The sequence below is a fragment of the Mya arenaria genome, chromosome 8, assembly GCF_026914265.1.
Source record: "Mya arenaria isolate MELC-2E11 chromosome 8, ASM2691426v1".
NCBI classification, from domain to species: Eukaryota; Metazoa; Mollusca; class Bivalvia; order Myida; family Myidae; genus Mya; species Mya arenaria.
The window spans coordinates 16478145-16504897 of record NC_069129.1 but is presented as its reverse complement, the minus strand read 5'-3'; the positions used below and the strand labels follow the sequence as shown (position 1 = coordinate 16504897).

General features: G+C 33.8%; 1 pseudogene; it reads left to right on the top strand.

Moving 5' to 3' along the window:
• The first annotated feature begins 201 nt into the window (after window positions 1-201).
• On the top strand, window positions 202-12331 carry LOC128244003 (deoxynucleoside triphosphate triphosphohydrolase SAMHD1-like; annotated as a pseudogene).
• Window positions 12332-26753: the final 14422 nt, after the last annotated feature.

The window sequence follows — 26753 nt, the reverse complement described above, 5'->3', positions numbered from 1 at the left end:
AGTTTCGACAGTCTGCAAACTCTAAGGACATTAAAGTGGTAGATTTAGGCGGTACTTAGCAAACATAGATATGTAAATACAAGTATTGAGCAGCATAGATACAAACAAGTAGAAGACAGGGGCATGCATGCATTGAATTTTGCACGTAAGCCGCATTTTATTACGCTCTTATCTTTCCTGTGATAAGTAAGTATACGATAAGAATGTACTTGTCTTACATAAGATAAGCTGTATAATGCTAAAGTATCGTCTGTAATTTGTTGGCGGTTTTGTATTCACCTGAAGACTGGTTTTATGAAATATAATGGATTCTGGAGACACAAAGGTAAAATAATATTTTTTTTCAGATATGAGAAATATTCATCATTTTACGAAATTGTGAAATGATGCATTTAAAAAAAAAAATCCTTGCACACTTGCAATGGTATGTTCCTCTTGCTTATGACAGCATTACTTGAACACGTAAATGTGTTATTTCCTGTCTTTGATATAAAATTCAAATTTACACTTCTGTAAAGCGAGTTGTCTTTATAACTGTTTCTAAATTGTTGCAGGTCTTTAATGGTCCAACCTACTTAATCGTATATCATAAATGGCATGGCTATCAATAATAGCGTTATTGAAAAACAAATAAATAATCATAACGATCTCCCAAAATGGTACAAATACATTATACACTCTAAGTATACCCTGAAAATTGACAGTATCACTCTCCTGGCTTAGGTGTTCAATGATCCAATACATGGATTAATCGAACTCCATCCACTGTGTGTGAAGATCATAGATACACCGGAATTCCATCGCCTTCGATTCCTGAAGCAACTTGGGACTACTTACTTTGTGTATCCTGGTGCGTCTCACAACAGATTTGAGCATTGTTTAGGGTGAGTGTTCACCACAATGCGGAGATCTGAGCACTGTTTAGGGTGAGTGTCCATAAATTAAATGCGATTTGGGCATAGTTTAGGGTGAGTGTCCATAAATTAAATGCGATTTGAGCATTGCTTAGGGGTGATATTCACGACTGTATTGCGATATGAGCTTTGTTTATTTAATGATTTAATGTTTTAGTATTGCGGTTCACATTTGGTAAATGCAAGGTACGAAGGACTTCATGACTATCTGTGCACTCACCAACTTTTTTCATAAACGAATGAACCAACAATATTTAAAGTTTCAATGTTTATTTTTACATCCATCATTTGTGTAAGTATTGGTGGGAAATACTTCGGAAAGGTGATGCTTTATGAGCTTAACTTCATTTAGATCATTGGACTGATAAGGTCGGTTTCAATTATATGTAGTAAATGGAATGTTATTCAGCGAAAATTGAATGTGTTGCTCTTGAAATGTCAGGAAATATATCAGATATGTTATTTATATTGTATTTGAAGTCTCTTTGTTCTTTGGGCAATGATTTATGTTTTATTAAAAATATCCACGTAATTCTTGATCAACCCTCTTATATACTCTTCTTAAGGAAGGATCATAATTACATGTGTTTGATGCCGACGTAACGTTGGCTCATTACATATTGTATTAAACAAATATATTCTTTAGATTTCATTTGGTCGACCATCTTTAAAAAAAAATGTTTCTTGCTTTAGTGTTTGTCATTAAGCCGGACGACTGGTCGAAGCCATAAAACGCAGACAACCCGACCTTGAAATAACAGAAAAAGATGTTCTTTGTGTTAAAATCGCTGGGCTCTGCCACGACCTTGGTAAGTGTCTGTAAAAAGATCAGACCAGATTGGTCCCAGGAACAGATAATCATTAAAATGTTCAAAAACATCTGAGGGCATGTCTCTTTAAAAAACTTTCGTCAATTGTAATCGGGCAAATATTTGCAGTAGTATACTAATAATCAATGTAAATAACGTTTACATTGGCGACAAAAATCATTATCAATTTATTTTATTAGAGGAATAAAATAAAATTGTCTTATAGATTTATAGATTTCTTATAGATTTCTTATCATTTCAGGCCATGGACCGTTTTCTCATCTGTTTGATAGGCGGTTTTTACCAAAAGCCAGTCCAGGGACCACATGGGAGGTAAATGTGACATTTGAACTCAAAAAAGGTTTAGATTAAGTTCTTATATGTTTGTTTGTGTAGTTTTTAAGTGCTTGGGTGGAATATGTTTTTCTCATTCACTTGATGGTGAACCTGAAGATGAATTCTGTATATCCAATGAATAGTGCTCGGGAATTTGTCATTCAAGGGGATGAAGTACGACCCTGTTTGATTGAGACCGGTAAAAATTTAACCTTAGGTATGCTGGCTCGGTGAAACTTAACTTGGCTTAGAGAGTGCTAATAAAATTAAACCTTCCTATTTAGTCTTGGTAACATTAAATCATTCGGTGAACTTAAAATTCTCCATGTTGTCTATGCGGGATTAAACCTTTCAAATGTAGACAGGTTAAATTAATCTTGCTTATATAGCTTTTACCTTGCTTTTATAGACTTGGTGAAATTAAATCTTGGTGACTCTTACCTTCGTTATGATTTTTTGGTGGAATTTAACCTTACTTATGATTAAAATATCGAAATATCGTTAGTTAGGTATTATTTTCAAAATACATAAAATATATAAGCCAATAATACTGATATCTCTGTTAAAATATTTTACATATTTTTGATTAGAGTGTTTATCCCATTTCGTTTAATGGTTTGGGAATTACAGACGCGTTATCAGTAGAAGGATTTCCATTCTTTACTTTTAAAATCGATATTTAAGGTCAATGCATCAGCACGAAATGATTTCGTGTTTAATGAGCTGATAAGATTTTGTTCAGTGACATTATCTTTCTATCTTAATTCTAGTTCAAAATACTTCAAGTCTCTGATAGGAAATTCATATCAATGTGTATATATTAATGTTAAGAGACATTGCGATCAGACCCAGAAAAAAGAACTGGGCGGTTATTGTTAGAGAAAACATGTGTAACTGGTATGGTAAGCACAAGATGTTGGGGACAAAAAATAATAATTGGCTTGTCCAAGGAAACGGTAAAATATCTAAAGCTACGTATTAAAGATCATTTGGTAGATTTAAATTTCAAGCATATCTAAACTTTTTATGGAAATATCGACTTGCAATGAAACGATTAAGACCAAGGTCCCTTCATTTACATAAAGAAACACGAGTTAACCTAATAGCAATGTTGCCATTGATCATGTTAGTGTTAAAACTCATATATATGTTTACAAGAACAGGAATTACACACTAATCCTTGCTGTGGAGTACACGGCCTCTAAACGCCAGCTCCACCACTTTACGGTTATGCAAAGAAATATACTCGACAGCGCCACCACTAGGGCAACAGCGCCACCACTTTTATAAATATGTGCATTTTTCCTTTCTAGTAAGTGCTTATCAGTTTTGTTGTGTTCTGGTATAGGTACTATGCATAACAATTATGTTTGCATGCGTGAGAATGTTCTTACGAGGTGTGTAAGCACGGAAATGTACTTGCTATGCAATCGCATATCAAAATATGCACATGTCCGATTCAGGAGAAAAGCACCTGGCACCACAGTTTGCACAATATTGAAACGAAATAGTCATCAGCCTGCAGTAGAAGTGTTCTTACACGGTACCACATTCTCCGATTTTTGAAATATGTCAGTTAAATGAAATTATCAAATGAAATATAAACCATACTAACGTTTGTTCATGTAAACATAGGACACAGCTCCACCACGAAAGTGTCGACAGCTCTTTTTCTTTGCACCACCGTAATGTGGTGGAGCTGGCGTTTAGAGGCCGTGGAGTAGGCCTAGAAGTGATGGAAGAACTATCATTATTAAATTCATTATACATTTTTTATGGATATCCGGCTTATTTTGTCCGTAGACAAAAAGGGGAACATGAACAGCGAGGTGCGTTTTTTTTTGCGTTTACAACATTTAAAACATAGATTAAACTGTGCCGAATATTATCCAAAAGAAAATAGTTATAGGAAAGAAGGTTCGTCCGTAGGTCTGCAGAGTCCGTAGTCTCCTCCACTCACGATGCCATAAATAAGACTTCATATTGACACATCTGCTGAAATTCAGATAACGTTAACTATTTAAACCGGCTTTCAACGAAATGCTAGCATTTGATTTATTAAGTATCATAAATGGTATAAATGGTAAAATGCAAGGAAATCATTTTAAATTGTTCATTTATCACTCAAATGGAAGCGGTTTATTCACAACGATAAGAAATAAAGCTTCTTTTAATTTGTACATAAAACAAACGCTGTAAAATATTGATGGACAAGAAGGGGGACTATACAGAAAAATAAAAGATACATTTAAAAAAAACTTGAAGTACATGTATTTCGATTCAAAATCAAGTTTACTAAGATGGCAAAGATGAATACATGCAAAGATGATGAAAGGGAACTAATTAAACAGAGGTGTTCAAAATTTTGAATCGCATTCATGCAATTTATTACTTCAATGTAGTACGTTCTAATGGCAAGCACTAGCAATAATATGTAACCATAACATTAATGATTATACAAAAATATGTAGTTATATTAACAGTTATAAAGGAGGGAAGGATACGATATTTAAGTGAAAAACGAAATTCTTAAATTATGCCTCGTATTTTGTTAAGTATGGTTTTGTATAAGGTGAAAAAATAATGTGCAAATGATTGTAATTCGTTATTTATAGTTCAAGATTATTTATATAATAGCTGAACATAATATATAATTTCGTCTTATAGTTTATAATAAATTTCAATTTGTACAATCTATAATGATCATTCTATATCAGTTGTATCACATTATATGGTAAAGTATACGTCCGTCCATATTGAAATATATGATTTACATTGTATGTATTGAAACGTTTGAATCATGGGTCATATTTAAGCATATATGCTTTATGTTATGATACTGAATACAAGTGCTTCTTTTTCCTCTTCTTGTAACTTGATTGGTTAAGAACATTATAATGAACAAACACAGTATTAAATATTATATTTAAATTTTTATAGATATTCATTTTAGCACGAACAAGCGTCCATAAAACTACTGGACTACATGATTAAAAAAAGGAATTTGGAACCAGAGTTCGAGAAGTATGGACTTGATACAAATGACATAATATTCATCAAGGAACAAATTTGGCCTGAAATGTGGAATGTAAGTTATCTGTAAAAGGAGAGATGGTGCGGAATGATTCTTAGGGACATTAAATATAGAAACATTTTCACCTCCACTCTTGAAATATTTATCGTTAACGTTCTGATGTTTGTACCTCCCATGTCGTTTGAATACTTAACACGGCTTTGTCACATAATTTGCATGTATCGGTCAGCATTTCATAACTGGTGCTAATGTTCTTAAATAAGTCTTCGATATTGTAGTATAGACTTTTGAATAACTTAAACTTGTGTGTAATGGCGATGTTTATAGAACTGGAATGCATATGTCATATAACGTGACAATCGTGTTTCTTTTAAAGCATATTTTGTTTATTTTTTTTTAATGGAAAGTTCCAAGAAAACCCTGATAACAGATCTTATATGAGGTAAGTATATTTGCACGGTGACCTGTATAAAGTAATTATAGATAATTACAAATACCGAAAACAGTTTCAAATACCGCGGAGAGAAATGGTGAAAGAGTTTGAATATCGACGTACTTGCCTTTCTTTCTCATTAACTTTTGAACATTAAACTGTATATTGTAAGTTGAACCGTTAGTTATCTTGAGTAACTGATAAATGGTGAACTTTTTAAAAGCTCCAATGCCATAGACACGGTGTTGTTGAAAGAACATATCCCAACGTTATATGATAATGCCAGTTCAGTGGTAAAAAATTGGGAATAAATACAATAAGTTTGAATTCAGATTTCATTGATATTTTGAATCATTCCTTTAGAGAGTGCCCATTAGTTTGGATAATGGCGCGAAAGATGGAAAATTTATAGGAAGACCTGACAAGCCTTTCCTTTATGAGGTTAGTATCTTTGCAAGGTAACCTGTATTAGTCTAGTATACATATGTTAAATACAGTTTTCCAAATACATATAAATGGTGAATGGGTTGTATTTTTGTAACGAAGAATAAAATTCTACCGGTACAATGCCGTTCAACATGGTGGTTTATGTTTTTTGTGTTTTTTTTATCGAAGCAATTTATCCGATAATGTCTTTCATTTTTCATCTGGACAGCTTTACTAATGATATGGGACATGTGCTTATTTTGAATACACGAGTATAGGAAAAGCCTCATGGTCATATTAGTACATGTATTGTTGAATAGGTTGTTGCCAACAAGCGGAACGGCATCGATGTTGACAAGTGGGATTACCTTGCCCGGGATTGTTACATGCTGGGAATGCAGAATAACTTTGACTACAACAGATGTATCCATTTTGCACGGGTTTTGGATGTGAAGGGAAAATTGGATGTGGTGAAGAAACAGATTTGTACCAGGGAAAAGGTATTATACGTAGTTGGCTGAAGATCACGTGAACTTTGTTTAGGTAGAAACTATACATGAGGTGGGTAATAAAACGATACTTGTACGTGTACGTTTCAAATACCGCTGTGTGTCATGTATCTCATCCAGATATGTTAACATTATGTTCAAAGCTTCGTGTCGAGGGCACATCAATTGGATCAATTATCGTTGTTTCATTGCCTGTCATTTTTCGGTTATGTTCGATAATGGAATACAACAATAGATATACCTTATATATAACCCATTGACATAAAATATCTTATACTAGTATGTGAATGTAAATGTACTTAATGAATAGCTTCTTCAAATTTCTAAATATTTGGTAATCTAACAAGTAAGACATACCACTTTCAGAAGGATAGACAACTGTATGACATGTTTTGCACCCGCATATGCTGCACCGTGGGGATTACACCGATCGAAAAAGGAATACATATCATTGTAAGGAAGCCGGGCACCTGTATGAAATGTGCTACACCCGGTTTATGTTTTACCACCGTGTTTATACCATTCTTACCAGAATTACATTTTTACAGGAGGCTGGCCACCTGTATGACATGTTCTACACCCGGTATATGCTGCACTGCCGGGCTTATCAGCACAAGACTGTTTGTATCATCGACATGATGTATGTAGCATCAGCTTCATGTTTTATCATCAACCTCATGTATGCCTCCTTATCATTATCTTGGATGCAATGTACACTTTTGAGAGAATCAAATAACACATTGACACTTGATATAGTTTATAAGCATTTGAAAAGTATTGCCTTTTTCATGTTTACGAAGCGTTTGTTAATGTTTTGTCAGTGACAAAATGAGCGCAATAAACTTGATATTAAGTAATTGAGTTGAGTTGAGTTGTGATGACTCGACTTCAAACTGACATTCTTGATAAAGTATGTACATGAATTGTTTATTAATAGATAACCAATTTTCAGGATTACAGAGGCGCTTATAAAAGCAAACGAACACATCATGTTTACCGGTAAAAATGGGTGTTTTTGTTCGAGGCAAATGGATATATCACGTTACTGGTAAATATTGGTGAGTGTTTATGTCCAGGCTTTTGCCATTCAATTGACTAAGCTTTTTCGTTCAAGGCAAACTGTATCACGATATGGTATGGTAATGTTTTGTTTCATTATGTCCGTTTTTCCTATGAAAAGTTCTCAATTCAAATCAGAGTGTGAAAATACACTTTCCTTAAAGCAGTAGTGGACCTATAAAGTATCTGAATTACGCACCAAACAAATAGATTCTGATCCAATTTTACATTATGTATATGAATTGACTGTTTTCTAAGTTGTTAAGGTTCGAGCAAAACCATTCCAGCGACTCCTAACCCATAGGCTATCTATATTTGCACACTTAATCATGATTTACAGTGACGATGGCTTATCGAAGATCCGACGTAATGAAACCTGCAGTAAACTGCTGATGTATGTGGTGTGAATGTGTACGAGGCAGCGAGAAGTGATGTAGTTTCCCCAATATAACATTTGTATCATTAATGATTCTAGTTGAGTGTATACAGCGCTCACTCTACGATCAATCATTTGATGTTACTGACATATAGTTAGAACATTCCGACCTATTATTTTCTTAAAAATAATTTTGACTTTATCACTCTTCAAGTCACAAAGTACGCTAACACTAACGATGAAATTATTGATAAAATAATAATTAATACTTTTACTGTATTCAAGGTCCTTCATGTTACACACCTCTAATTCAATGTGATATGACCATTTTGGAAAAAAAAATCGTCCTAAAAAGAGTCGCTCCACTTGAAAAACAAACTGTAAAAACTGCACAGTCGACCATGACATTTATTAAAAATTGGCATTTTTTAGGGCAGCAGTAAATGCCTTAATCTCTCAATGATTAATCAAGCAAACAAAAACAGATACTAAAGGTATACAAGTTGATAAACAGTGTATTAAGCGTGTGGAAACATGTCTATCACTCATGAAAACATCTTTGTTGAGAATATTCCACAAAACAGGCATACACATTACGTAATGGTGGCGTCAAACCTAAAAAGGTTACACAACGCCATTATCATTTCCTCTTTATTTCAATGTTATAAACATCATTTAAAGGCATTCCGAGGGATTCAGCACAAGCTTGAAAATAATTTTTTTTAATCCAATAAAAAGGAGGTCAAGCTATTCCTAAAAAATTCACTTGGAACACAAACTCTATAAATTGCACAGTCCGCCATGACAGTTCTCTCAAAATGACTTTAGGGCAGCAGTCAATATTTTCATATTTTCTCTTAATAAAGCGTTAGTAACGCTTTTAGCTATAAACCATCAATTTTCGAGCGTAAATATGAAAAACTGCGATCTGATCTTTTGTCAGCATTCTTGTATCACTGGTTTCTAAACATTTACGCAAAACGGCTCATTCCTAATTAAAAAATAAAGAAGTTTTTTTTAAACGGTCAATATGTTAGAATGCCTCTTAGATAGGGGCAATAGAAGTTTGATTGACACACTTGTGATCCGCGAAACCGCAAAATTATAAAAACAGAAATTCCTCCAGAGCACATCATAACATTATAAAGCTCTAAAAGCTAAAAATGATACCCTTAAAAACGAAGTTTATTTAAATAAATGTCTAAACAAACGGCACATGACTTGCTAGTTCATAAGTGGAGGTACATTAATTATATGTCGCCTTAATTTTGGCAGTTTTAATAGTATGTAATAAAAGCTCATATAACTTGCGATGATAATTCATTAACGTGCTTAATGTTAAATATATTCATTACTTTGATTTTCTTGCTCAAGTTAGAGCGTAAGAACGACATGTAGTGGCGCTCTAATAAAGTTTCAGTGTCATTCATTGAGGGCACATATACAGTTAATTGGCGTTTGGATATCTATAAGGATCTTTCGTTAAACGATCTAATCATCCATTTATATCGGCTTCTTATTTGTATGTAATATGTGTTTGTTTTCAGCGAAGAAAAGAAAATGTCAGAGGCCATTGATGACATGAAAGCCTACAGTAAGATGACAGACAATGTGATTTTCCTGATTCTCAACTCGAACGACGAGAATCTCGCAGAATCCAAGGAAATCCTGAACAATGTCATGTCCCGCAAACTTACGTACAAATACACTACGCATTCGGTGGCGAACATAGACAAAATGCTGGAAAAGGTTTGTTGAATGTGTGATATAAAGAATTGGAATGGATGAAGCATTTGATACATATGATAAGGGCATTGAACTCGAGTATGCAATCATCCTCATTTGGTCTAGTTTTTATGTAGTATGTATGCACTCTGTTGTTTGTGGAGTTTTTGTGTTGTTGTTCCATGTTTCTTGTTTGTGATTTTTGTTTTTGTGTTCTATATCTTTGGCGTTTACCCTCTGCCATTAAACGGGGTTTGTGTTTAAACCTTTGGCTACTGAGCTTGTTTCTGTATGAATATTGAGAAATATATGTAGAGAAGAAAACATGTTGATTTTCTGTGTAAGACCATAATTTTGTGAAGTGAAATATATTGCGATAGTACACTTAAACAAACCATTTTAATGTTAGCATATGCCTAAAATTGGTATAAAAAGACATCTTATTGTATTTTATTAAAAAACGCTCCAAATGTTGTGCGCATGTAATATTTCTGGTCCACTGGTAAATAGAGAACAATTGTTTGTTTCAGTGTAAAATCGTTATATAGTTCACCGAATTAGCGCCAATTGCTATATTTCGCGACTGGCATAAACATGAGTGAAATATTTACTTTTAGTGTTCACGAGAAGAAACATAATGCGATCTTACACTGAAGCAAACAACTTTTCTTTTTATAATATGCCAGAAAATAGTTAAAAAAAGTTTATGAAGTTCCTCAGGGCAGAGCGCCTAATTGTATGCGAATGTTACGTCATTTCGATAAAATCGTGCCCCAGCCCCGTGCGTCCTGACGCTGAAAGTAAAAGAGAGCTAAATAGTGAATAATTATAAAATTGTTAAATTTTATCTTACTGACAAATTTCTACAAACTATCGGTACATATAATACATCTCTATAAAGCACCAAAGGGTACAAAATAAACCACTGCCCATATGATTTTCCCAGGTTTCATCTTACTTTCTGACAGTGATGTTGACCGAAAACTAACCAAAAATTGTTATAATATTAAGACACCGTTGACAAATATCGCAATTTAAATAAATTCGTGTGCGATTTGTGATCTGTTTCTTTGCGTTTTAGGAAGACATCAACGAGGCAGTAAAAGAGATCATAGCAAAGAAGAAGACTGGTCACCCTGATTTGAAAGATACCGACATTACAGTAAAGGTAAGATAAAAACTCAATTCTGATAATTAATGATACAATATAATTTAACATTTTGTTTCATTTTCATCTACCATGTGAAAGAGCGTGTGCTACAACGAAGTGCAAAACTGATTATGGATCATATTTTACTCATGAATAATCGATATTGATTAAAGCCAGTTGAAGTATCGGCATTGTAATATTATATTGCTATTCAAGTTGTATTTTGAAATGCTGAATGCTTCGTTGATAATTATATTCGGAGAAATATTCAGCTTATTACTTTCAAACTTTGGCGTTAAGTGCTGTGTCGCGGCTACAAAATTCGCCCTTTACTTCCTTCTCAGTGTAGTTTTGTATTTTCTGGCAATTTATGATAAATGAAATGCCGTAATGACATTCACTGTTTGTTGCCGTCAATGAGAAGTAAGACCTTTGATTCGGCCAAATAAACACGATTAATAATAGTAACCATGACATCTGAATAAAACACGAGTACACATTTAAGTTCCTTTATCGTTTGTCACATGGAAAAACGGAATGCCGTCACTTATCGTGTAAGTTCAGTCGCAAAGATGGGGGATTGTCATCTATAAAAAAAAACATGAAGTAGCAATAACTTGCATTCACTTCAACAAGCAGCAGTTTTTACTAAAAAGCTTTCTTAAAACGCACAGAACATTTGATGGAATTGCTGCATTCTGGCGAGTACTGGTGCATAAATAGTACTCTTGTACTCGAACAAAACAAACACTGTCCGTGGGTACCTGGGACCCGGATACCTGTCCATGCCATACTTATTTTCAGCTTGTGCAGCTGGATTACGGGAAAAATAAGGAGAATCGCATGGAACACTTGATGTTTTACAGCAAAAAAGATCAGAACAAAGCCATTAGTATAACAGTAGAGCAGGGGGCAGGTACTTATATATTAGCAATCTACATATAAGGAACTGCCCCAGCATTGAACAACAAATCAATAGGTATAGTGTCTGATATGTTATAGTTTTTGTTTTCAGATAACATCGTTATTATGACATAACTGTTTAAATTAACTATACACACACTTGAAAAAAATACCAGTTTTGTTTATAAATTATGACAAAATCTGTAATACCTAGAAATCAAGTGAGCTGAAAATGTGCGTATGCCAGATTATTCCAAGAAAAAAAAATTGTCATTAAATTAGTAGGTCCAACACCGTGGGCGGCAGCTGAAGCACGTATAAACAAACACTGTCGAGTCAACTATATGTACATGATCCCAATCTATAACAACATTGTATCTCATTGTATTCAATAAGCTGTTTCTCGTGCTCAAAATTTAGAACATCGTTATATCTAATTAAATGTTCGCGCGTGTCCTCCATCCAGAAATAATAAATGTATCTAATATCAGTTGCGCTGTTTTAAAGGAGTCGAGCTTTCTTCCAAAGGACTTCCTAGAGCAGCAGATTCGACTTTACTGTAAAGCCGATGCCTCGGACGACTTGGAGAAATCGGCACGTTATGCGTTTGGCGAGTGGTGTAAAGCAAAAGGTCTACCTGTCCCAAAGGTAATCTAGAGTTTCGTATGGTCTATAAAAGGGAAAATTTAAAAAAGGGGGCCATGGTGCAAAAGGAGACCATGGAATATTGGTAATTGCTGTAAGCAACTTAAAAAGTATCAAATTGGTATAGAATGTTGAATACTGTAATAAACTTAATTAGTTATAGGGTATAACTACCGCTTTAGTGAATTGTGTATGAATTTATAATCATAATAGAAGGTTTAAAATAAATATTTACCATAAGCGCTCAATTCTGTGTGGGAGGACAGAGTGCAACACCATTCTTAAACTGCCTACCTTTACTTTAATCCGTGTTTTTTTTAAAGTGATATATATTTCAATAAACACACTTTACTTCTGTCCCGTAATTGTTCGTTTTACCATTTTGGTGAATATCATACTGTATTCGTAAGTAATTCCTGGCTTTTAGTCAGGTACACTTTGAATTAAATTGGAGTCTAGATTGCAGGATACTTTTTGCAGGGAGAGGATGCCGCGCCGAAAAAATACATAAAGAATTGCACACTTTTGGGCGGAAAGTTGGTACCATTTATTACTTGATGTACAACACTACAGCGCAGTGATCTCCCCTGCCAAATATTCGGTGGTTTATCTAACCCCAAAGTGCAAAGTTAACAATTTTGATAGCCATAAGTATATTTAGACGTATAACGACCTCCAATTTGTGTTTGCAAATCCTAGATTTCGCAAACTCAAGTACCCTTTAAATACGGTGTAATCGAATACTGGCCTATACTTTAGTTAGAAGGCTTCATTAAGGTATGATTTTGGTGTTTTTTGTTTGCGAAATGTTTTTGGAAGTTTGTCTAATTGACCCGCCAACTTCGGGCCCCAGCGGGGTTTTCGCAGAAAAACACGGGGTTTTTCACTATCCCGCGGGATTTTTCTCCCGTTTTTCAAAAGCTGGGGAAAAATCCCGCGGGGTTTCAATAATACACGATTCAAGTTATTTTAGCTCAAAACAACATCTTATATCAAAAGGAGCATTATGCTTCGACACCGGAAGTGAAATAACGCGAAACAAAAAAAACCCGCTTTTCAGTACGGGGGTTTTCTCCTGAGGGATAAAACTCCAAGATTTTACCGATAATGCAAAATCCGTAAAAAACCCACTTCTAAGCTAGTATATTATTGTTATGATGTTAATTATCACTTGTTTAAGGATTTTGAAATACTTGCTTTTTATTAAAAGAACAATAGAAATTTTATGAATGTTTTTTACGGTAGAAAAACCCAGCAAAACCTGTTTTGACTATTTATGATTTAAACGCGATTATTGCACTTCATTTAAAGCAAAAACAAATGTTACTACATATGTATCTTATATGTTTAATATAACAACCATGTTAGTTATGTAAATGATATTATTAAAGGTAATTTAACTAATTTCGAAACTTATGAAATAGTGTAATGTAACCTTTTAAAAAAAATCTTCCTTTTTTAACCGTCTTTAAAAATACTGCAGGAATGAAAATTATACGTGACATTAAAGAGTTGTAGCGTTAAAAAGATGATATTGCTTAAAATTGTTTAATTATTGGTACTTGAATCTGACTTTAAACCGGTTTAACACAAACATACAATTACAATAATCAATACCAGAGTACATGTATCATGCTGGAAAATTACGAATGTGTCAGACGAATTATTTTGTTTTTCATAGAAGATAAACAAAATCATCGAGCTTTGCAGAACGATGAATCAGAATGACTGAATGACACTAAGTTTTGCAAAATGGATATATCCCTAACTTTTGACTTGCACCTGTGGCTAAGAAGTAGGACAACTCTTGGTTATGCATCAGTCAGTTGTAACTGCCCCCCCCCCCCCCAGTCCAGGGAATGGCAGGGACTTTGACTTTCGGTCCAGCTAAGCCCAGGCAAAGGCCCATTTTCCGCAGCTAGCCCCGGTATACACCCAGTCTCGGGTAATCACGGCCTCCCCAGTTCCGGAGAATAGAGGGGACTTTGACTTTCTGTCCAGCCAAGCCCGGGTAAAATCCTTGTCCTACAGGGACGAATTGCCGGTAAAATCCCTGCCAAATGATCCCGTACCCCAAGGACCCTAGGTAAGGCCTCCGGTAATCACAGCCTTCCCAGGTCCGGAGAAAAGCGGGGACTTTGGCTTTCTGTCAAGCCAAGCCCAGGTAAAATCCTTGTCCTGCGGGGACAAACTGCCGATAAAATCCCTGCCAAATGATCCCGTACCCCAAGTAGTCCAAATAATTGTACGTTGACAGAATTTTTTATTATTTTTGATATGGCAAATCCTTAATGTACAAATTGTTTTGTACCAAAAGTGGGTAGTTGTTCCGGGTTAAAGCATATTGCGTCCATTAAATATCATAAAAACAAGTAATATTACCAGATTATGTTATTTTATATTAGTTCCGTACACAAAAAATAAGTATCCAACGAATAATTATGAGTTTGACGGTCTATCTCGAAGCTTGTCGGATGTGGCCTACTTATTACGATTGTGTCGAGTTGTTCCGTTTGGCATAATTGTTGTCTGTGTCAGTCAACTTTCATTTTATTGGAAAGGTAAATGTGTTTTAATGCATTTAATGCTTGTTTTGTGCAAAATAATTTCTTTTACATGTATGGTAAATTATGAATATAAACCTTTATGATCAATTTCAACCATAAAATACTGCACTTAATACAATTTCAATATTTTTCAAACACCTCTGGTTTTTACACAAACCGTTTAGACATTAGGGATTGGAAGAAACCCGTATAACACGTCTATTATTTTAGACTTGTACCCCAAGGACCCTAGGTAAGGCCTCTGGTATTCATGGCCTCCCCACTCTCCTAAAAAAACGGTGAGAAAAAACAACATTATTATTAAAAGTATTTATTCTTTTCATGAAAGTCTTTTGCCTGTAATTGCGCATTCAACATCCTAATGCAATATAAACTGTCATGATCTGCCCCCAGATTTCAGATTTAGTAAGCTTCTTATGACACAGACAACAGTTTTGCCTATATATGATCTGCAGGTTGGCGCATGATTATTATATATTAATGGCATATTTAGCTGACTGCAGTGGTCAAAATTGACACCAGCCCAAATTTTATTTAGCAGGGCTTGATAAAAAAATAAATGCCAAGCATTAGTGTTAGAAGTCGGGCTTGTACCTTCAAAAGTCTAATTGGATGACTGACTCAGTATGTGCATGTTTTGACATATTTTTGTTACTGTTTGGACTTTCTGGTAGCATAGTTGTGCTTGTTAGATGTAAATTCTTCCCTCAGAAAAAATCTATCCATGGTGTGTGTTTTTCCATGTAAATGTCATTATAACTATAACTATAGTATATGTCACTGTTATATTGGTCTAAATAACTGTTTCAAAGATGTGATTACTTTCAATGTACCTGTCCTCAGAATTATTAATTTGTAAGTTGTATACATGAATGTAATGTCTGTTCGTGAATAACTGTTCCCATGGGATGTATCTCTTCATTGTACTAAATGTCCTTATAACTCTTACTATAGTATATGTCAGTGTAATGTTCGTCCTTGAATAACTGACCCCATGGCACGTGTCTTTGTAATGTACCATACATTTTAGAATGACTATTATGATTATTCCTATATATTGAAAGTCAAATGTAATGTCCGTCCCTGAATAAATGTCACTATAGTGTCATTTTTTGTTATAAAGTACATTTTAGAATAACTATTTATGCTATATTGTATGTAATTGTAATGCTTGTCCCTGAATAACTGTCCCCATGGTGAGATTCTTTGTAGGTACATTTGAGAATACCAATTTCTGGAGTGTGTGTCAATGTTATGTCCGTCCCTGAATAACTGTCACCATAGGGTGTGTCATTACAATGTACATGTCAGAATTACTATTACTATATAGTATAATGTCATTTAGTCAATGTATGTTTGTCTCTGAATAACTGTCCCAATGGTTCAATTCTATGTAAAGTAAATGTCAGGATAATTATTAGTATATGGTTATTGTCAAGTGTGATGTCTGTCCATAAATAAGTCTCCTCATGGTGTGTGTCTTTGCAATGTTCATGTAAGAATAACTATAACTATAGTGTATGTCAATTAAGTCTAGTCAATGTAACATCTGTCCCTGAATAACTCAGTCCTCATGGCGCTTGTCTTAAAATGTTAATATGTCAAAATAACTAGTACTTATAAAAGTGTATACATCAATGTAATGTCCGTCCCTGAATAACTGTCCCCATGGCATTTGTTGTTACAATGATAATGGCAGAATAACTATTCCTATAATGTATGTCAATGAAATGTCTATCCCTGAAATCCCTGTCCCCATGGTGTGTGTCTTTACAATTTTCATATCAGAATAACGATTTTTATAGTGTATGTCAATGTAATGTCCGTCCCTTATCAACTGTCCCCATGGGGTATGTCTTTGCAATGTTCATAAATTTCAGAATAACTATTTCTATATAGTGTATGTCAATTTAGTGTGACAGGCCCTGATTAACTTTCCCCATAGTGTGTGTCTTTCAGGGTTCGACACTAACAGTAGTCCGGTAGTCCGAGACTACCAGATTTATGGTCGGACTACAAGACATTTTAAGTCAATAGTCCGTCGGACTACTAGAAGAAAGTAAATATCACATCAGTTAATTGAGCATAAAATCTTTATTACGCTTAAACTTGTGTAAAACGTGATGTCAAGAAGCCGATTATCACCGGTAAACACTCATTGTAAAGCTTGCCGAAGATGGCCTGATGAACTGCTCGTTCCGGACAACATGGACTGTTAACCGAATTTCGAGCGCATTTCGTATAGCCTTTCGATTAATGTTTAAACCAGTCAGTAGAATGTCTTTATTTAGAAAGGGAAAAACCCTTTTCACACTCTATGATGTGTTTTAATCGTCAGACATGTGCACCTCTGCTTAAATGTCAGCAAGGTAGATTTGGGTCCAAGTGGCAGATTTTCTAAATCCCTTGCATTTTCAGTCAAAAACAATGAAAGATACGATGCAGATAAACACTTGACGGTTGTTACTATTTTTAAATTTTCTGAAAATACAACATGATTATTATGGTTTAGGGTATTGCCAAATGTCGGTGTTTATTTAAAGCAAACAGAAGGAACATTATGTCTGGCTTATGAAATCTTTTAAACTGGCTTTTAGAAGAACAGCTGATAAGTTAATCATACTGCCAAAACAGGTATAATGCAGTGTAAGTGCAGACGATGACAGAGTTGTGTGCTTTAATTTTCGCGCCAAAATGTAACATTTTATACATTGAAGCTAGGGCCAATAACAATTGACACCACGCCGATAGCGATAAGGCTACACCTACAGTGTCACATGACCTCTTAATTAAGGACCTCCGACAAATACCCAGAAGCAGACGATAATAATACAAAAGTTATAAATGACAATCAGATAAAAAATGCATGGAACATGGTAAAACATAGCAATAAAACCAAGTATAACATTAAATAAGTTCATTATTATTAATTGTATGCAATGTATAACTCAGGTAGAATAATGTCTAGACTTTAAAATATTTTTTTTCTAAATAACATCGGAATTTTGTTACAGTACTATAACAGTCTCTATTTTAAAACTCAAATAAAGGGAAACAAAACATGTATTAATTTCCTATCCGAAAATCAACAAAAAAAGATGTTTGTATAGATCCATTGTCAAAACTCAATGGATTTCGCTGTTTTTCTTCCTTTTTCGATTCAGAATCACCTGTTTTATACAAGTGTAATGCATTATTATCATTATTTATATAACTACCTTATTGTTTCTCTCAATGAATAATTTTCCGTTTTAAATGAATTGCAAAACTGTTCTAACAATCAGCATAGAAATTTTGAAACGACCATAGTCATTATACATGCAAAGGTTTTTACTTTGATTTGCGTCATTTTAAAATATGATTTTGTTTTATCTATACGTATATACTTTTTGTGACCTTAAGCTATATATCAGATATTCAATTAAATTTAATAAAAAATGTAACTCTCATAAATTGAGGTGTCTTTTTCACTAATATGTCAAACAAACTTAAATGCAAATGTATATGCCTCAGTTTTAAAACTTTTCGCACAATAAGGAGACAAATTTCAAAATCAAACTTAATCGCAAGATATCATCAATATTGTACACTAATTCTCATAATGATATTTCTTATTTTAAGGCTATTAAAACGGAAATATACGTATATTATGTACGTTTACATTAAGACATTTTGAGAATTGAATTAGTCTTACTAAACAGTCCCTTGTTATCAATTATAATTTTAGCAGCATAAAGGGAAAATGTCAGTATTTCGGATTTCTTAAACTGTCTTTACTATCTCTCAATTATGAGACATAATTTGTGTTAAATATATAAAACAGCGTAATTACACTACTGTTGATATGTGAGGATTGTCGGAGGTCATGGCGGATAGCAACGGCAACTGATAAGCCCTGCCTAATCTGGACGCTAGTTTGAGTGACAGGCAGCGTCATGTTAATTGTTATCTAATTACTCCCATACAAAAAATAATTAATAACACTTTCGGAATTTATTTCATCATGTTTTTTTAAGTATTATATGCTATGTTGTTTAGATTAACAAAGAATACTGAATAGTTGGATGCCAATAATCAAATATTGCTTATCAGTAGGATGTCTGTCATTTGTGCCATAACTTAGCAACGATCTCAGTCGAGGTGTTTTAGTGGCAAGTGATTTATTGCAACATTTTCCTGAAAGTGACAGATTATGGGGTATTTTAGCATGGTTTTTAGATTTTTAATCTGAGGTATTTTAGCATAGTTTTGCATTTTTTTTGGTTTTAAAATTAAATTTAAAGGCCAAAAATTGTTTTGAAGAATGTGGAAATTTTAAGATTGAGACAGATAAAAATCATGACCAATCAAAGGGTTATACTGACAATGTTCTAAGAAGGCTAAGTCTCACAAAACACTGAAGGAATCCGTTGCAGGCTTGCATTTTTATGGACTACCAGAGTTTTTGCTGGACTACCCAGATTTGGGATCCAGTAGTCCGAGGGACTACCTTGTGAAAAATGTTAGTGTCTAACCCTGTCTTTGCAATGTTCATTTCAGAATTACTATTTCTATAGTGGTGTTAATGTAATGTCCGTCCCTGATTAACTGTCCCCATGTAGGGATTCTATGTAAAGTACACATCAGGATAATTAATTACTGTATTGTATATCAGTGTTATGTCTGTCCCTAATTAAGTCACCTTAAGGGTGTCTGGTGTGTGTCTTTGCAATGTTCATGTCTGAAATACTATTAGTATAGTGTATGTCAATGTAATGTCCGTCCCTTATTAACTGTCCCCATGGGGTATGTCTTTGCAATGTTCATAAATTTCAGAATAACTATTTCTTTATAGACTAGTGTATGTCAATTTAGTGTGACAGGCCCTGATTAACTTTCCCCATAGTGTGTGTCTTTGCAATGTTCATTTCAGAATTACTATTTCTATAGTGGTGTTAATGTAATGTCCGTCCCTGATTAACTGTCCCCATGTAGGGATTCTATGTAAAGTACACATCAGGATAATTAATTACTGTATTCTATATCAGTGTTATGTCTGTCCCTAATTAAGTCACCCTAAGGGTGTCTGGTGTGTGTCTTTGCAATGTTCATGTCTGAAATACTATTAGTATAGTGTATGTAAATGTAATGTCCGTCCCAGAGTATTACTGTCACCATGTAGCAATTCTGTGTAAAGTACATGTCAGGATAACTAATTACTATATAATTGTATGCCAATGTTATATCCCTAAATAAGTCTCCCCATGGATGCACCAGTCAATTGTATCCACGCTCCCGCCCCCCCCCCCCACTCAGGTCCGGGGGTATACCGGGGATAGCCGGAGAAAAGGGCCATGTTTTTACTTTCCAGGTGGTCCCACAGGGCCGGGTGACCGCGGTGGTTTTGTCATAGGGCCAAATTAAGCCAAGATTGGGCCTTATATAGAGTCTCTGGGGTGCGGGGGCATTTGGCCGGGGTTTAACCATCAGTTCGTCCCCGCAGGGCGGGGATTTTACCCGGGGTCGGCTGGACCGAAAATCAAAGTCCCGGCTATTCCCCGGACCTGGGGGGGGGCTGTGGTTACAATCGACTGGTGAATTATAATGTCAGTCCCTAAATAAGTCTTCCCATTGGCGTGACTGTCATGGTAATGTACATGTACCGGTAATTATTACTTTAGTATATTATTTTAAAACTAACAGTAGGATGTCAAAATGACTTAATTAATTACACCATGATAAATGATAATATATCATGAGTGGATGGTACTCTGAAATTGCAGAGCTTAATATTATTTTTTTTAGTTGAAAGATTTTACTATTGTTAAAGTGACTGGTCAATAAACAGAATTTATGATGAAATGGGTTTCATTTTCCTACAGCAGCCTTGGCGAAACAAAATAATCCGCTGAGTTCTCTCCATTCCTTGAAGCTGTCAAATAAGTTCACATTTGGATTATATATATCTTAAATATATATGTCTAATGTCTACACTCATGCACAATATTTTGCTAAGAATTGGGCGCAAGTCTGCTAACGCGTTCACAGGGGGTACTTTGAATGACTGGGGAATAGCACAGTAGCGCCCCTAGTGTGCCTCCTTGTTTTCAGTTCCTACTGAAAGATTACTGTTGGTCAGCCTTAGAGTATTTGAGGTTGGCTGATGTAGTTTTTTCAACAGTCAGAGACTTCTGTTCAGGATTTCCACTCCTTTATTCTAAGAATAGTGTTCCTTTTAAATCAGCGATAACAAATAACACAATTGCAATTGCAAATCCAGTATGATTTAAGTCTATTTCATGTATAGTTATATGAATTTTTCATATGTGGCAGGTCTATTTTAGAAGTCTTTTGTTTATAATTGTCTCTGTGGCTGCATTTATGCCACTCTGATCCTGTTGTTGTTGAGATAATGAAGATAAAATTCTCTATTAACAAAAAGTCCACAATTAGAAAATAGTAGGAGAGAACATAATTAAACTTTTCCAAAAAAAAAAATCTTAATCAAGATATGGAAAGGGCCCTTATAATAACCTAATTAAACTTAAAATTAAAAACAAAAAGTAAGACTTGTTAATTACTCTAAAATCTAGGTGTTAGATGACATTAAAGCTGCACTCTCACAGATATATATACCATTTTGACAACTTTTTTTTTGTTTGTCTTGGAAAGAGCAAATTTCTGCCTAGATATCTGCAAATAAATTTATGATTGCTGACAAAATCAGATCGTAGATTTTCACATTTTTCTGTTTGAAAAATTGATGTTTTTTAAGGAAAATGCATATTATATCATTTTTGGATTTTTTGTTAGCAGTTTTATTTATATAACTGGTTCCATGGATTTTTGCAAAAATTGGCTGGTTCCAAGGCAAACAATAAAAAGTTGTCAAAACGTTCAATCTGTGAGAGTGCAGCTTTAAGTGCACTGTACAAAGAAAGCTGGTAAAAATAATGAATAAACACTTAAAGCAAAATTATGTTTAAACTGGGACCAATAATATGTTATCTTACTCCCAGGTTTAAACAATTGCATATAATAACAATAATTATAGTTTTGTCTGGCTAATTTCTTACACAAATAGAAACTAATTTTTTAATCAAACAAAAGACATTAAAACTGCATATCCAGAATATCCTTGAAATAATATCAAAATGCCAAAATAAAATGTACCAAAAAAAACAAAAAACATCTGAATTAAATAACAATTAGCCACTTTAGCAAAATGGAGAATTATACATTTAAGATATTCACATAAAATTCACCTCAATTTTTCCTTTCCATATGATTATATATATTTCTTATTTTTTTCCCTCTTTGCTATTAGCCTATAAATCAACATGACCATAAGCAATTATTTTAATCAATTCTGTGAAATGCTATGAAATTGAAGTTCAATTCTAAATTGACAGTCATGTATCTCTTCCAATATTATAAGGATTTATATTTTAAGCATAATTAAGGAATATATGTATTTTGATCAATTAAAGTGCATAACTGCAGATTATGTTTATTATCTTAAATAAATTATAAGCCTATTCATAATCATATTTATAGCACCATTTTCAGAATAATGATTGTCACATTAACCAGGCTTTCCCTGTATAAAACTGTCATTCATAAAGAACATTAAAAGGCAATTTTAACTCAGCCAATCAGATGTCAAAAACAGTGAAAGGGGCAATGTCAAGTCCAGTGAAAGGGGCGGAGCTAAGATAAATACTGACATGAAATGTAGATGGATCTTACCAACTGAGGAACTATTTTGATTTTCCTCATTTGCTTGTAATAAAAATTAAACTTTTATATTGATACAAATTTATCAATATATTATTGAATATAAAAGTGAATTATAAAAGCAAAATAATGACACCAAACATGACACATCTTGCATAAAGATTCGCATTTTGATAAACTTCCTGGAATTGTTATAATCAAAATACCTTGCACCAATATATCAAATCCTACTCCCACACAATGCAATGTAATAAAGTAAAAATATATACAGTATGCAGCAAAACTGTCTTCAAATTAAATCCTTGATTAGGCGAAACAAATATTCTTAGTTTCTACTAACATCCCCCAAAAAAGGGTAGATAGGTAGGCATTACTTTTTTTTTGGACGACCATAATTCTTTAGCAAACTGACCTGTATCAGGGTATTATTTAAGGTCTCTGAAAAAACGCATTTTGATCAAAACGCCAAAAAAAAATAGGAAGAAAAAAATAAATTCAGATGGGTGTAAACAAAGATTTGTATAGGCCTTATTATGTCCATGTTATCATATCAGTGATCAAAATAATCACAAGCCCACAAGCCCTGCAAATGTTAAGTTCTTTCTTGGCTGTCAGGGGCCCAGGGCCCACTTCAACTCTTGATTTATGGTAGGTTCTGTTGAAAGTGTTTGAAGCAAAATACTAGTTTAAAAATATTGGCTTTGAAGGTCTCCATAGTAACACTTCTAAACCTAACAAATGGAGTGAATTAGAGGGTTAATTGGGGGTAATAAAACACATCTTGATAGTGACAATTTAAGTTTTAATCTTTCAAGTGGTGGTTCAACTAAGGAGGGATATATATATATATATATATATATATATATATATATATATATATATATATATCCTGTAACATTCTAAACTTTAGCATAAAATGTTAACTTAAATTTAATAAGAAAAAATATAATTAAAATGTGAAACTTTTTTGTCATTTAAAAAAACTTGTCACAGCTTCACATTCTCTTATTTTTAAGGCCTTCGACATATTTGAGTGGGATCCTGAAACAACCTCTGACACAACAACTTAATTTACAAGAACAACCCTGCGTATAAGAACTACAATACTTCTGACAAAAACAAACAAAAGCAACTCCAGATTTATGAACAATTCTGATTACTAGAACATGAACACCAACCCCATCTTCAAGAACAACAACTTCAACCCCACAACATCAACACTTCCTGCAGGGACAACTACAAAAACATCGGCTTCAAGAACAAATTCATCCTAAACACAAACATCAGCAACAACAGCTACCCGAATAAAACTACTCGAACTACAAGAACACCAGCAACACACTCTTTAAGAACACCAGCATCATCATCTTCTTCTAGACTTGCAAATGCAACAAACACCAAAGACAAAGTTGAATGGTATGTATATATGAATGCAAAGTTTTGACATACACATGTATAAGATATAGTTATTTGTCTTATTCCATAAATATGACCTACTCATTAGAACGTCATTGATTAAATTATGTAATTGAATAAAACTAAACAATCAATTTGCTATCATGGATTCTTTAAGTCAATGAGCATATGACTTTTTTTATTGTCTTTTTATTTTGTTAATGTCTCAAAAAACATTATTGAAGTATTCAACAATATATTTTGAATAGGCTTTTTTTTATTGAAGATTATGTTCTGACATGCAACATAACCTACTTTATTTGTGTGCAATTGTAGCCATAAACTTAAAGGGACTAGACACCAGGTTGGCAAGTACAGTATTTCTTCAAAATAAGCCTAGAACTGTCGATGTGATCATTTAGAAGGCTGATAATACAAAAGGGTTATTAGTACTGTGTTTTGATCCGGGAGGTTGTATTTAACTTGAGTGGATTTTTACAGATTCGGATTTCACAAGGCACAAGCCTCCCGGATCAAAACGCCATACTAATAACCCTTTTATTATATATATACATTACTAATTTACTTGTTACATCACTTAAAAGCCACATGTTTTCATAATAAATGTCATTTTAAAGGGTCTGTCTCACAGACGATGAAATAGCGAAAAAAACAAATTGTCGAAAAATGACATAAACTTGGCATCGATGTGTACAATGCATTGAAACGTACTAATTGAAGTACCACATAGTTTACAATTTATTTAAGTTATTAGCAGTTACTTAGTATTTTTCCATTAAAAAAGATTACTGGGTATGTGTTCAAGGTAGAATTCATTCAATCATGCGTGATTGGCTAGAAGGTGTTATCACGTGAAGTTGGACTTCAATTTTTGCGACGCGGGTTTGACCCGTTCTCCGACACAATCTTTTTTTTTTTTACATTTTGGTACTTTTTTTACAATTATGACATCAAAGCGTAACACATTCTATTAGATAATTGTCCTGAGATTCGTTACAGAAAAAACTTTTTTGTGCAAATCTGTGACACAGTCCCTTTAAGGACACATTATTTTGTTTTATGACATCATTTTAACATCACGCAATGACACTTGTAAAGTTGTTATGACGTGACGTCACAAGAGTTGAAAACGGCTGTAGTGCACTAGAGTGGAATACAGACTACTTTTTTTGCGATATGTATTATGTGTGGATAAATGATGGGTATATAATAAATAATTTTACATGATTAAAATAAACAGAGCAATCATTTGACTATCTCATTTGGGTTTCATTGTGTAAAAATAGTGAATTAAGTTTTCCAAGTTTATACTATATCCATTTATGAATACAGATAAATATACTGATGCTTTTTTAAACTTACTGGGATATTATATGTGGTAAACACACCCCAGAAAGTTTCATATCGACAATATGTGCAAAAGCTGTGAAATTATGTGTCTTAAGCAATGTTATATAGCTATTAAAGTAAGATTAAAAGTTATACACTAGTACTAGTATATCAATTGTATGTAAGTTTTTGACAGTTATCTATTTTTTTTGCAATTGTATCATCTGGTGTCTAGTCCCTTTAATAAACTCTGTTTGAATTAAATTCATACATTATTGAAAAAAATGACAAGCAGCAATTGTCATCACTTGATTGTTATCCTTGCCTTGGGGTTAAGTTTTGCGTTCAGGTCAGTTACATGAAAACTATCAAAGTTGTCACTTTGAAACTTGGGGAACTTGTACATCTTATACCCTTCTTCACATTATACCCTAAAGATATTGAGTCTCACCTGTTTTAAGGGTAAAAAACGTGAATTTTGGTTGATTTTGAGAAATGGACACTAAGCTTCTTCATAGAAAATGAAAGGATTATGCCTTCAATATATCAAACTCATTTAGAAGGGAATGGGGAGGATGGGGGATATTTTAGTATTTGTGGACTATAGTCTAATTATTTTAAGTTTAATAAAATAATGTGCTTAGAAGGCGGCTTACAAGCAAACTATCAGAGCTATCACTTTTAAACATTGGAATATTCACTTTCAAATGTACAATATGAAATAAATTTACAATAAAAGGATATAATCAGACGAGCGTTCAGAACCCGCAGGTGGTGCTCTTGTCATATGCCAAATGTGCTGGTATAAACAAGCGCCATTTTTGTGTGAAATTAAAATTTTCCTTTCTAAAATTGCAGGCTAACTTCAATGGAGAGGACAGAGTAATGGCAAAAAGACGATCATTTTAAATAGAGGAGGAAGAGGGATATGTAAAGAGTGTTCTGAGGCCAGGATATCAGCAGTGCGTTCAGTCAGGCGAGCGTTTTGTATCTCTGTTGCAACGCAGCGCATATTCGTTAAGCGGAAACCAAACAGCAAACGTTCGCCGCAAACATCTTTCATCTTTACTGAACGCGTTGCAGATTCACGATTGGGGAGGGAGGGGGGGGGGGGGCGGTGGAACAATTTTCGAGAATTATTGACATACATGTGTATAAATATATATATATCATGGTAGGAACTGTTTGCCTTGTCAACTGTGACTTAAATATTTAGTTCTTGTGTCAGCCTGTGCTTATCTCAAATATTAAATGACATTTTTTTGGTTTGTTTGATAGACATGATAATTATATAACTATTAAATATAAATGGCAACAATTATAGATAAAACATTGTTACTCAGGTTAACTTTATAATAGATAATTAATTGTTTATATGCAATATATATTAAAGGATGCATATTTCT